This window comes from Thalassophryne amazonica, chromosome 8 (genome assembly GCF_902500255.1).
Source record: "Thalassophryne amazonica chromosome 8, fThaAma1.1, whole genome shotgun sequence".
NCBI lineage: Eukaryota > Metazoa > Chordata > Actinopteri > Batrachoidiformes > Batrachoididae > Thalassophryne > Thalassophryne amazonica.
This window is the reverse complement of record NC_047110.1, coordinates 58,549,630-58,562,242: the sequence shown is the minus strand read 5'-3', so window position 1 is coordinate 58,562,242 and position 12,613 is coordinate 58,549,630.

The following is a 12,613-nucleotide window of genomic DNA, read 5'->3' as shown; positions in this document are numbered from 1 at the left end:
GGGGTAGTGGGGGAAGGATCAGGAATTCTGGCTTTCAGACAGTCGTGCAGTTCTCTGATGGATCTTTCCAGCTCCTTGTGCTGCTTGGCCAGGTTGTACAGGGCCCCCAGAGAATTCTTGCCCACATTCAGGGTGGTGGTGGCCAGCCCTAGCTGTTCCCTTTCCATATGCTCCATCATGCAGGCTAGCATGTCCATACTAGACTGAAGACCACACAGTTGAGTATGGAGGCCCTCCTGAGCACAAGAGATGTTGGCATTGTCACGGTGTATCCTGAACAGGTATGCAGCTGTCTGACTTAGTTGTGGCATGATTTCCTCAAATAGCTCATGGGGAATGTGATTTGTGAGGGGCAGGAGCTGCTCCAAGGTTTTTGGAACAGACTCTTGTGGAAGACGAAGCTCTCGAACCAAGATTGCCATGTCCTGTGGGGTGACCATGACCAGATTAAGGTTGTGCAGTCCAGGGGACAGGAAGTACAAGGGGGAAGGCATTTCGTGTGTGGGGGGAGTATTGTTGATGTCGCACAGGCAAGTGGTTGGGACACTCTTGGCATTTAGTAGCCTGTACAAAGCTCCCCTCTGTCCTGGTGGGTGAGTTCGACTAAGGTCCACCCCTGCTGATCCTCCTCCAGAGGTACTGGGCTGATCAGAATATCTCTCCTGCCTTGGGGGTGGAAAGCTGGGGACAGGGCCTAGCAGTGAATTGGGTCTAGGATGCACTCGGGCGGTTGCTGCATATGGCCGACCTTGGCTGCCTCCCCTGGAGGGTATCGCTGCCACTGGCACATGTGACTGTCTCCATGGCATCTACGGAAGGGGTGTGTTCCTGAGTCCAAAGGGTCCTTCAGGTGATGGTGGAGTCCTCGGGCCGACTCTTGCTGCAGGCAGATTCTGTGAAGCCGTCATCGCCAGGTGCTGGAACGATGAAGATCCTTCTGTTGCCAACTGGTTTAGCTGCTGGATGGAAGGCGGCTGTGGCGACCAATCATGGTCGCCACAGCCGCGACCAACAATCGGTTCCTTCTGTACTTAGGGGCACTGGACAAAGTTTACTGTCGGCAGCATATTTTTCATCACCTACTGCCATTTTCATAACACATTGTGTATAGCATTCTGCTTGGTCTGAGTTATGTTGGGGACTCCTATAACAGTTATTGATATCAGGTAGGGGTTTAACCTGAGGTATCACACCTTTCCGGTGACAGGCTATGCAAGGCTTTTCACTGATCTGCCTAGCCGAAAATTTCAACCATTGGTAAAATAAATTGGTCTTCAACCCTTGTGTGCGGGCTAGGTCTGTACTGGGATCCCATCTCCCTAAGTGACTGCTTGTTTCTAGGCTTCTAATTGTCCTCTTTTTCCTTGGTTTGATTTTTACCCATTTTGTGGCTTCATGTACTGTAACAGTTACGTCTTGCTTGGTTTCCCTGCATCCTCTTTTATCACAAATTACCTCTATGTTGAGTGTTCCCTCCTCTTCACATTTGATGCTAATGGCTTCGCCTAATATGTAATCCCCCAGCTTTCCCTGTATTCCTATGTTCTTGTAGGCTTTGATTTAATGTATACCAAATTATATGTTTTTCCTGTGTTTAGAATGCCTTGTTTAGCTGCTATTGCGGCCATGGCCACGGCACAGTCCGTTGTATGTTTTGGATGTCTATTTTCTCCCATACTGACCACCAGTAGTATTGTCAATCCCTTGAATAATTCCTTAATCATTGCTCTGATGACTGTTGAGATGTGCTACTAGATGTGCTACTAAGTGAGCCGTCACTAGATGAGCTGTCACTAGGGATGTGTGGTGTATCTGTGCTTTGTCTGGGTTGTACTTCCTGCGGTTCTTCTGTCGGTAAATCTACTGAGTTGCTGTCCGAGTCTGATGTCTTCTGTGGCCTGTCTATCTGTCGGTCTGTATTTCTGTCTGTCTGTTGGCCTGCGTCTCCAGTTGTCTCTGAGTCTGCATCGGAGTCTGTCGCTGCTCTATCTGGCAGGGATCCACTACTCTCTGAAGCTGTGCGTCGTCTTTGTTCAATCAGTCTCTGTGAGCGCCTTGGCCAGTGTTCGCCTGGCTGCAGGGAGGCGTGGCCTTCCCTCGGTGCTTCTTCTGGCTGCAGGGAGGCGTGGCCGTCCCTCGGTGCTGCTGTAGGGTCTCTGGCTTCTCCTGCTTCCCCCCTTGGCCCGGCGGCTCTGCCAAGACGAGCTTGCCAAGGCCGCAGGGGCGCTGGGCCACCAACCCTACAGCAGTGGTTTAAATGAAACCAAGTGTCCTTACCGTCTACTTTGACTGCTGTACGTGAGGCAAGAATAACTTTGAAAGGACCTTCTCGGCGGGGCCTGTCCCACTTCTTTTTGAACACCTTGACGTAAACCAGATCACCAGGCTGGATGCTCTGATTTTCGAGTGGAATCTCTGCTTCTCTGTCTTCTGTAGCACCTTTGACCTGCAAAAAGATAGTTTTGTGTATTTGGGTTAACTGTCTCAGATAATTATGCCATTCGTCTTGTAGCTGCTCCAGCGATGGTCCTTCGTAGGGTCCTCTCAGGTATGGAATAGGCATCGGCCGACCTGTAAGAGCTTCAAATGGTGTCAAATGGGTTAGTCGGTTAGTTTGTGAGCGCATTGACAATAAAGCAAGCGGCAACGCATCCAGCCAGGTTAGTTTGCCATTGCTGTCTGCTATGATTTTTGCTAGTTTGTTCTTTAAAATGCCATTAGCCCGTTCCACTGCCCCATTTGATTGAGGGTGATAAACACACCCAAACTTCTGTTTGATACCCAATTGTTTGAATGTTTCTTGTGTAACCTTGGCTACAAAAGCCCTACCGTTGTCAGATGAGATAGTATCTGGAATGCCAAATCTTGGAAAGACGTCTCGGCACAAGAATTTGGCTACCGTTTTATGGTCTTGATTTGCAGAGGCTACTGCCTCAATCCATCGGCTGAATCTGCATATCACTACCAAAACATATCTCATTCGTTTAACTCGATTTTCAGCTCCCATGTCTATGAAATCCATCATAAGATGTCTGAATGGCCCATCAGGGACCGGAATGTGGGCTAAAGGGGCTGTGAATGATTTCCGGACATTGTACTGTGCACATACCTCACACTCATTCAACAAACGGTCCACTGTAGCTGCCATATATGGTGACCACCAGACAGCTTTTAGTTTGTTCATAATTTGGACTCGCGAACAATGATCGGGTACGTGGGCCCAAATGATTGCATGTCGTAATAAATTGGTGGGTAACACAAAATGTCCATGACTACTGCGCCACAGCTTGTCCGCTGGCCCCTGACTGCGTGTCTCAATAGCGCCTCGTTTAACCCACATTCGTTTTTCTTCTCCACTGGCCCTACTTTGAGCCACTATCAGTGCGTCAAGTGAAACCAGTGGGGCACAATCTTGGATGGTTAGCAGGGGAAACATATTTTCTCCTTGTGCTCCTTTGCGAGCTGCGTCATCTGCTAGATTGTTACCTTGAACTATGATGTTATTATTCTTTTGATGAGCTGCACATTTAATGATGGCTACCTCAGACGGTAATTGGAGAGCTTGTAACAGTTGGGAAATCGCTTCTCCATGAGTGACAGGGGTGCCATCTGCTCTCAGGAATCCCCTTTGTTTCCAATGTTTGCATGTACATGACATACGCCATAGCGTAGGCTGAGTCTGTGTAGATATTAACACGTTGATCTTTAGCTATCTGGCAAGCCATAGTTAAGGCTTTGATTTCTGCCAGTTGGGCTGAACAAGGCTGATCAATTCCTTGGGACTCCAGTAATTCAAAGGTCTCGCCATCCGTGTTTAGTTTAACAATCCCCATACCCGCATGCAATCCCGCGGCATCCCGAAAGCATGAGCCGTCCACGAACAGGGTTAGATCTGCATCTATGGCGTGATTATACAAATGTTCTCTGGCTCTCAAAAATTTCTCTGTCTCTGCCACACAGTTATGTGGAGTACCATCTAACGGTGTGGTCAATTTGGTGGCGGGATTCACCGTGTGACAACGTTGTATTGTTATTTCTGGAGCGGACAACACAACTTCATATCCAGTGCGTCTAGCTTGTGTTAAGACAAAACGTTGACTGGTTAGCAGGGCATGTAACTGATGCGACGTGTACAACGTTACTGCATGTCCCATGATTATGGATGATGCTTTTTGAAATGCAAAGGCAGCTGCTGCTAGACCCTGATAGCATGGTGGCAATCCTGTTTCAATGTTGTCAAGCTTTGTACTATAATAGGCCAATGGTTGTTTTCCTTCATTTGTTTCCTGCATTAGTACAGCACAAGCATATCCAGTTTTTTCAGTAACATACAAATGGAAAGGTTTCCCATAATCTGGGTTACCTAACGCGGGAGCAGATTGCATGTCTGTTTTTAGGGCCTCAAAAGCTCCCGTTGCCTGATCTGTCCAGACGAGGAGAGCTGCATTGCTTGTTTGCCCCACTGCTCTAATCATGGCACGCAAAGGTGCAGTTTTTATAGCATAATCACAAATCCACGGCCGACTGTACCCTGCCATCCCAAGGAATGAAAGCATCTGTCCCACTGTTTGGGGTTTGGGAGCCTTGATTATAGCCTCCACTTGGCTTGGGGCTATACATCGCGTGGTCCCACACAACTGTCTTCCCAAGTATTCTACTTGTTGTTTGCAGAACTGCAATTTGTCCTTACTTACTTTATGACCTCCATCTGCCAATGCATGCAATACAATTAATGAATCTTTTTCACACTGTTCTTGAGTCTCTGATGCAATAAGGAGATCATCCATATATTGCACCAATGTACTGGGTATATCAAGGTGTTGTAAATCTTCAGCCAGGACTTTGTTAAAGATGGCTGGGGACAGGTTCAGTCCCTGAGGTAGCCGTGTATACGTTAGCTGTTGTCCCAGAAATGTGAATACAAACAAATGTTGTGAGTCTGGGTGCACAGGCACACTGAAATAGGCTGAACACAGATCGATTACCGTGTACCATTTTGCTCCAGCAGGGATGCTTGATAGTATAGTATGCGGATCAGGTACTATAGGTGCATCCATTTCTATTATTGCATTGATAGGACGCAGATCATGTACCAGCCGATACTCTTTGGTATTGTTTTTATGGATAGGGTAGATAGGAGTATTGCATGGGCTTGCAGTTTTTATTAAAACTCCAGGTGCCATTAGTCCCTTAATTACTGGTTTTATGCCTTCAATAACCTGAGGTTTTAATGGATACTGCCTTTGGTGAGGCAGTTTTGCTCCCGGTTTTACTTTTATTTTTACTGGTAAGGCTGTTTTTACTAGTCCTACATCCGTTTTGCTTTTGGACCACACCACTGGTGGTATTTGCTCTAACAATTTCTCTTGTTGGGCCGATAACACCATCTGTCCCTCTGGTCTAGGATTGAGCTCCACTTTTTGAGCTATAGCCTCATCATTTACTTTTAAATTAATTCGTACAAACTGCTGGTCTTTTGACAGATGTACTTGTGGACTTTCCATGTTTTGCCATTCTTCAACTTCTGAGGCTGTCTTTACCATTGGACCTAGGTCATGGGATTCGTACTTTTCTGAGACTAAAAGGGTCACATGAGGCGTGGCATTTGGCACTTGATACCATTGTTGTTCAGCTGAAGTTAGCTTGACAGAAGCTGCGGCCCCTTGGGGGCCTAAATAAATTTCTGTGGTGGTTATGTGAAACAGCCGTTGATTCATCAATACATCCCAGCAGCATGCATAGTCAGTTTGTTCTTGTTTGGCATCGAACATCAGGGTGACATGTAAAGGTAAACTAGGTGTATATACTGCTTCATAGTGTTGTTCGGCCCAGGGCTTCCATTTTTCCCATTCCAGTTGAAGATTTGAATTTTCTGGTTGTAACTTCAGCCAGTATACCATGGGTTGCACAGGTCGGACATTGTTTTCCATGTCCATAAGCACCATAATGTTGGCAAGTGCTTCGTCAGGAAAGTGTATTTGCAGTCCTTGATGGGTACACACTATCTGGGTTTGTAGCTTACATAAAATGTCTCTTCCCAGCAAATTCACAGGTGTATTTTGTGAGTATAACAGGGGTGCTTCAATTGTTTTTCCTGCAATCGTTACAGGAAGTGGGCGTGTAAAAGGTATTATTTGAGTTTTCCCAGAGAAGCCGATGGTCTTAATTACAGACCCAGAGAGGGGGAGATGAGCGCCCATTTTCCCTATGCAAGAGTATGTTGCCCCTGTATCCACCATGAAAGGGAAATCTCTGTTTTGTATATTAACAGTGACGGTTGGCTCTTCCTTAGGTATCATCGAAATAGCCAATGCCACCGTTTCCCCCTCTGTCTTCTCTAGGCCTCCCTATTGCCAATAGGCAGAGGGTCCAACCCAAGGTCGGGCCGGACAATTTCTCATTCGATGTCCAGGTTGTCCACAGCTCCAACACTCATTAGAGGGTTGATCCCCTATTGGGGGTGTTGGTCCCATAGGCGGTCCCACTTGACTGTTCCTGGGAGCTGAGTTTTGGAGTCTGTTTCCAAATGAAGGTTGGCGAGATCCTCTTCGCCACCCTCCTCTTTGACCTTGAAAGTTCCGTGACTCTCCTCTCCACCCATGACTGTAGGTGGGTCCATTTCCGGGTGTGCCAGTGCTATGGTAGTGATAGTGATGCTCCACTGGTGCCGAGACTTCTCCTGTAGGAGTGCTCCCTGCTGCTCCTTGGGGGCTCTGTGTGGCTGTTACCACAGGTGCCTGTATGGTGGCAGCAGTGTTTGTCGTAGGGCCTGTGCTTGCCGACTCAGAAGGAACAGGGGTCATCATTGGTGCCTGGGTCTTTGTTTTTTTCTTTCTTGACTTTGGTTAGCTCTCCCAACTGCATCTGCACCAATTTTTTCGTCAGGGATTTTGCTGCATCTTCTTCTTTTTGTTTTTCTTTCTTGTAGATTTCAAGATGGTGACAAATATGCTCAGAGTATAAAGCCCAATTCATTTTCGATAGTCCCACGACTCCATCTAGGGCTTTCTGAACCTCATCTGGTAGAGCCTTTTTTACAGTTATTTTAAACAGGATTTCAGTTGCTGGAGAATGGTTCCATGCATTTCCTGTTTCCTCCGCCCATCTCTTCTGGAATCGATGCAGGAACTTCTTTGGGCACTCTTCAGGTGTCCACTCCTCATCATCCAATTTAGAGGGATCCAAGACCTCAGGGTACTTTCTTCTCAGTCCTTCCCACATGGAGTTTCTATAGCGATTAAAGGGGACTTCATCATGTTGATTAGTGCCCATCATTTGTGTTAGTCCAACCTTTCCTGCTAATTCTTCAGTGTCATGTTTTCCCATGACATGCATTAGCAAGGCTTTTATGTCACCTAAAGACAAGGTTACCCCTGCAGTGCCCTCTTCTAAGGCAGTTATCCATCTCCCAGCTCCTTGGGTGATGTCTGGCAGCCTGTTGGCCAGCCCCACCATGTCTGTCCAGCTCCATGGGGTATACACATGATGACCATTTCTAACCACCAATGGGCATATGAGGTCTTCGCCCTCCTCTTCTTCTGTGCGGGCTCCATACTGTCTTCCAGATCGAGTGCGACTGACTGGTTCCAGGCAGTCCATCCAGTCGGTTATATTCTGTTCTAAAGCCGCTATGTCTTTGGCTACACATTGTTGTCTTTGCCTGAGTCGGGCCTCTTTTGCAGTCTCAATGATGATCTCACCAGAAATTTTTCGGGTGGGTGGCTCTATAATGTGATTCCCTTGATTGGGCGTCGATTGTTGTAATATTCTTCTTTCCTCGGCGTCCCTATGTCTTTGTATTCTTTCCTTCGCTAGCCGAAGTTGCTCAGCTAGTTCTTCATTATCTCTTCTGGCCAGATCCAGTGTGTCACAGAAGCTCTTGTGCCACTCTTCGGAGCCTCTATAGCCTGTGAAGGTCCAGTCGGCTGACTTATGGTGGGAGGGGACGGTTTTCAGTGGACCTCGATGTGCAGGCGGAGCCTTCAGGTCTCTCTCTTTATCCTCGTCTGCCTCCGTGTCACTGTTATTTGTGGCCCCCCCTGCTGGTCGTGGTGTGCGACCACTTACTTTCGGACTTGGAGACCTTGTATGATCCATTTGACAGACGGAGGACCTGTCTCCTTGTGGCTCTCGAGCTTTTAGTGTCAGTGTGAATTTGCCCTCCACATCCATGCCTTGGTCCTCTTCACGAGTTCCTAATACAAATTGTCCAGCTGTCTTCCCCATATCATGACGTTTATATGGGGGTGGCTCTGCTTCCCAGCTCGGTGCACTGGCTTTAGTCTCTTTGGATCTTTCCTCTGTCATTTTTTCTCTTTTCTGCTGTAGCCTCTGTGCTTCCTGCTTGAACAAGGCCAAAACTTCTTTTTCTTCAGTGCGTTTTTGTTATTTACGTTCTTCTGCTGATCTTTAATTTCTTTTTTCTGTATTTCTACCGCAACTGCTTCACACATCACCGGATCAAATGATCCCTCCAAAGGCCATTGCCTGCCCCCATGTGACCTTTTGTGCCACTTTCTCATACATTGGTTGGCCTTAGTGCGTTTTCCTGGATATTTTCTTAGTACTAAGTCTAGCGGGGTACTTTCCCGACCTTGACCTTGAGAGTTACCCATGTAACCCTGACAAACACTGTGTGAGGTGTTTCTATGGTGTTCTGGTAGTCCCTCAGGGGCTGTCCTGATCCAGACCAATAACTTGCTGGCTGTAACACCTGTTTTGTATTTTAAACCCTTAAAAGGATTAAATTTCCAACTGTTATGCCCGTCTTCTTTTTCTTTAACTAAATATGAAAATTTACCTGTTTCCCACCGAACCTTCCTTGGGACCACAGTCAGAGTCAACCTAGGAAACAGTTCTTCACCTGGATCGGTTGGTAGTGTTACTAAATGATTTAATGGTATGCTAAGTTCTTTATTAGGGTCAGCACAAAGCAGCTCCAGCCACGGGGTTAAACCCTGATGCCACAGACGTCTTATCAGCAGCTCCCAATTAATTAGAGGGAATTGTTCTTTCTTTTGCTTCAGATTGATTACCTTAGTAATCTGCCATAATTTCTGATTGATCTCTTGTTCGTCCTGCCAATGTTCTGCTCCTACCCTGTCAAAATAGGTCCTTTCCAGCCAAAAATGTGTCCTGATTCCCTGGGTTTCGATGTCTCCGTCAGTCAAGTAATGTTCTGGGAGTATTATTTCATCATCACTTAAGTCTCCCATCAAAGACTGTCCCAAGCATTGATCAGTCTGTCACCTTTTTCACTATAATCTAAGCTTTAACTCTTTTGATTTATAACCAACTTTATTTATTTAATCCTCTTACAACCCTAACACTTCCTAATGTCTTTGCTCCCGACTTTCTTCTATTTTCCTTCAAATTTTTTAACTTTCTGTTATGTTTGTTTATTAGTTTTCTCTCTTTGAAATAATATCTACCTTTTCTGTATTTACATAGCACTCTTCTCCTGTCTTTTTCTTCACTGTCTCTGTTTCACACTTTACTCTCTGCCTGTCATGCCCCTCCCAAGTCCTCCTGTTGGGTCTAAATACCTCCCCCTCGTACTCTTTCACATTAATCTTGTATGTCAGCCAGCTTGCAAGCCCACAGCTTTTTGCTTGCACCTCCCCGCTTACTCTCCACTCTCCCACACACAATTTTCAACAGCTTTATACACAAAAATTATTAAAAACAACTTTCTATATATCTCTATCTAGACTTCTGCCACTTTTCACTCCGCGGCTTTAAACAACCTTTTTATTCACTTAACACCAATGTGTTCTGTTTAAGCATGTATCTCTTCTTCACGTTAGACAGCTTCTCCGGCGCTGTCAGCAACTTCATATATTACTTTTTTACAAGCCCTCTTTGAGCGTACAATATTTCATTTACTTCTACGCCTTACCGCGCCTCGCGTGCGTATCCTGTGCTTAATATATTATTTTTCACCAGCTCCTTTCTGAGCATACAATATTTCATTTATTTCTACGCCTTACCGCGCCTCGCGTGCGTATCCTGTGCCTTTCTGCACTTTCTTCTACCTTTTTTCACTTACTGAGCTCCTCGTGAGCTTAATGTGCCTTTGCACTGAAAATATTCTCTTTCTTTTCTTATAAAAAAACTCATATTACTGTGTACTTAATTACTTATTCTTCTCCCACGCCCCACAAGCGTGTATCTGGTGCCTTACTGCACTATTTTCTGCTTCATTAATTCTCATGTATTCTGCACTAACTCTTCATTTATTTTATTTTTTATAGTTTTTCTCTTTTCTTAAAAAATGACGTCCTTTATTGAGCTCTTTTACTTACTATCAGCTGTGCCACTTTGCACTTTTAAATCTCTTTATCACGTACGGTATTTCTACTGCGCCCCCTCAGGCGCTTATCTTGTGCTTCCTCTGCACGTATTCTCTGTTAAACTTTTTTCTCACTTATTTCACTTCAGTCTCTGTTAAACTCTTTAAATAACCTTGTATTACCTTGTATCTATTTGTCAGTATACTCCCCTAAATTAACCACTACAGCGCATGCTATCAGCCGGCACGTTAGTAACGAATTTCAACACCAATTATTTTCCAAGCATCCAGGTTAGTTCTTCACGCACTCTTTCCGCACCAGAGTTCATGAACATTCCTGACCTTTCACTCACACAGACATTCTTTTTCCCCGGGAACACACACACCTTCTGAGCATTTTATCTACAAGGCCTGATAATTTTCAATCTTATCTTTTTTTTTTTTTTTTTGGTCTCTTATCAATTTTCTTAGTCCAGGTTCTTTTGGGTAAGAGGCAATTAAAAAAAATATCACCCGTCAACTTGGGCGGAAATCCCGACTCACTCCTCCAGATCGTGCAGAAATTATAAAAGGTTTCTGCTTACCTTTTAGTCGTGATCACTGTTATTTACGGTCTGGAGGGATGAGCTGGACTGCCCCAGGCTGCCGGAATGCCCCTGGACCCTCCTGAAGCTGGCTCGCCAAGTTCTGTCGCGGCTCGTCTTTAGTCTTCTCAGGATGTCGTCTTTTAGATAACACAAACTAATTGCAAGTGATATGCTAGAAAATGACACAACACTTTAGAATAATTCAGCCTTAAGCAAGATAAAATGCACAGAGTTTTTAAGTTTATTTAAGCCTTCGACACAAAGCTTAGACAAACTGAGTCCTCTAGAGAGACTGAATAAGTGACAACCGCGCTCATCTATTTATTGGAGACCCGCGGGCATCGCTCCTCCTTCAACTTTTTTATTTATTTCATTCCTAAGACATGGTTTTCTATTGGAAGCGTCCTCTAGTGAACCCTAAGCAGGTGTTAGGCCATTATTTCAATGTGACAAACGCTCCCATTAAAACATGAAGGATTTACAACTGATTTTTTTAAAAGACCTTCAGCCACAGGTGCAGCTGGCCTGAGGCCCCCCCCCGCACGTGGCCTCAGTCACACGTGCAGCTGGCCTGAGGCCCCTGCACGCGGCCTGCGGGAAAGCACCTAAAAGGCCTTGGAAAGCCCCTGACAGACTAAATGACTAATAGAGCCCTTTTTTTGGGTTGAACACCTGCTAGTTCAACCAGAGGACATACAGTTCGGATCAGGACACTTGATAGTTCATCACAGTTCAAATATGGACCTAAAAATTCTTCTACACTTGATAGGTGGATGACGATTAACCGTAGAATTTCCCTTAAAGGGTTTGCTTTAGCATAATGTCAAAATTCAGATTTTTCACTTTGGTGTCCAACAAATGTGGCACACAAGTGTAGGTAAGTTCTGAAACTGCCCAGCAAGATCATAATTGGCAAAGGTCAGTAAGTAGGTTAAAGGTCATGTCTGCTTCTCTGTTAGCCTACTCCTCCCAGTTCATTTTTGCTGGTTTCTATCAAACTTATGCCAGTGAAGGTTGACACCATAAAAAAACAACAACAAAAACTTTTTGTTGAAGGTCAAAGTTAAGAAATGTGGCATATACTTAAGTGGATTTCAAAATTGCCCTGGCCAAGTCAGCTAGAGGTCAATCATTTATGTAAAGATGGAGATCATTGGTGTCAAGCATCAGACTGATTTTGCTATTTTCATGAAAATTCAGTAAGGTATGTCTTCTATATCCATCCATCCATTTTCTTCCGCTTTATCCAGAGTTGGATCGCGGGGGCAGCAGCTCAAGCAAAGCCGCCCAGACCTCCCGATCCACACACACCTCCCCCAGCTCCTCCGGGAGAACCCCAAGGCGTTCCCAAGCCAGCCGAGAGATATAGTCCCTCCAACGTGTCCTGGGTCTTCCCTGGGGCCTCCTCCCAATGGAACGTGCCCGGAACACCTCTCCAGCGAGGCGTCCAGGGGGCATCCGGAAAAGATGCCCGAGCCACCTCAACTGACTCCTTTCGACGTGGAGGAGCAGCGGCTCGACTCCGAGCTCCTCCTCAGTGACCGAGCTCCTCACCCTATCTCTAAGGGAGCGCCCAGCCACCCTGCGGAGGAAACTCATCTCGGCCGCTTGTACTCACGATCTCGTTCTTTCGGTCATGAGCCAAATCTCATGACCATAGGTGAGGATCGGAACGTAGATCGATCGGTAAATCGAGAGCTTTGCCCCCCTACTCAGCTCTCTCTTCACCACGACG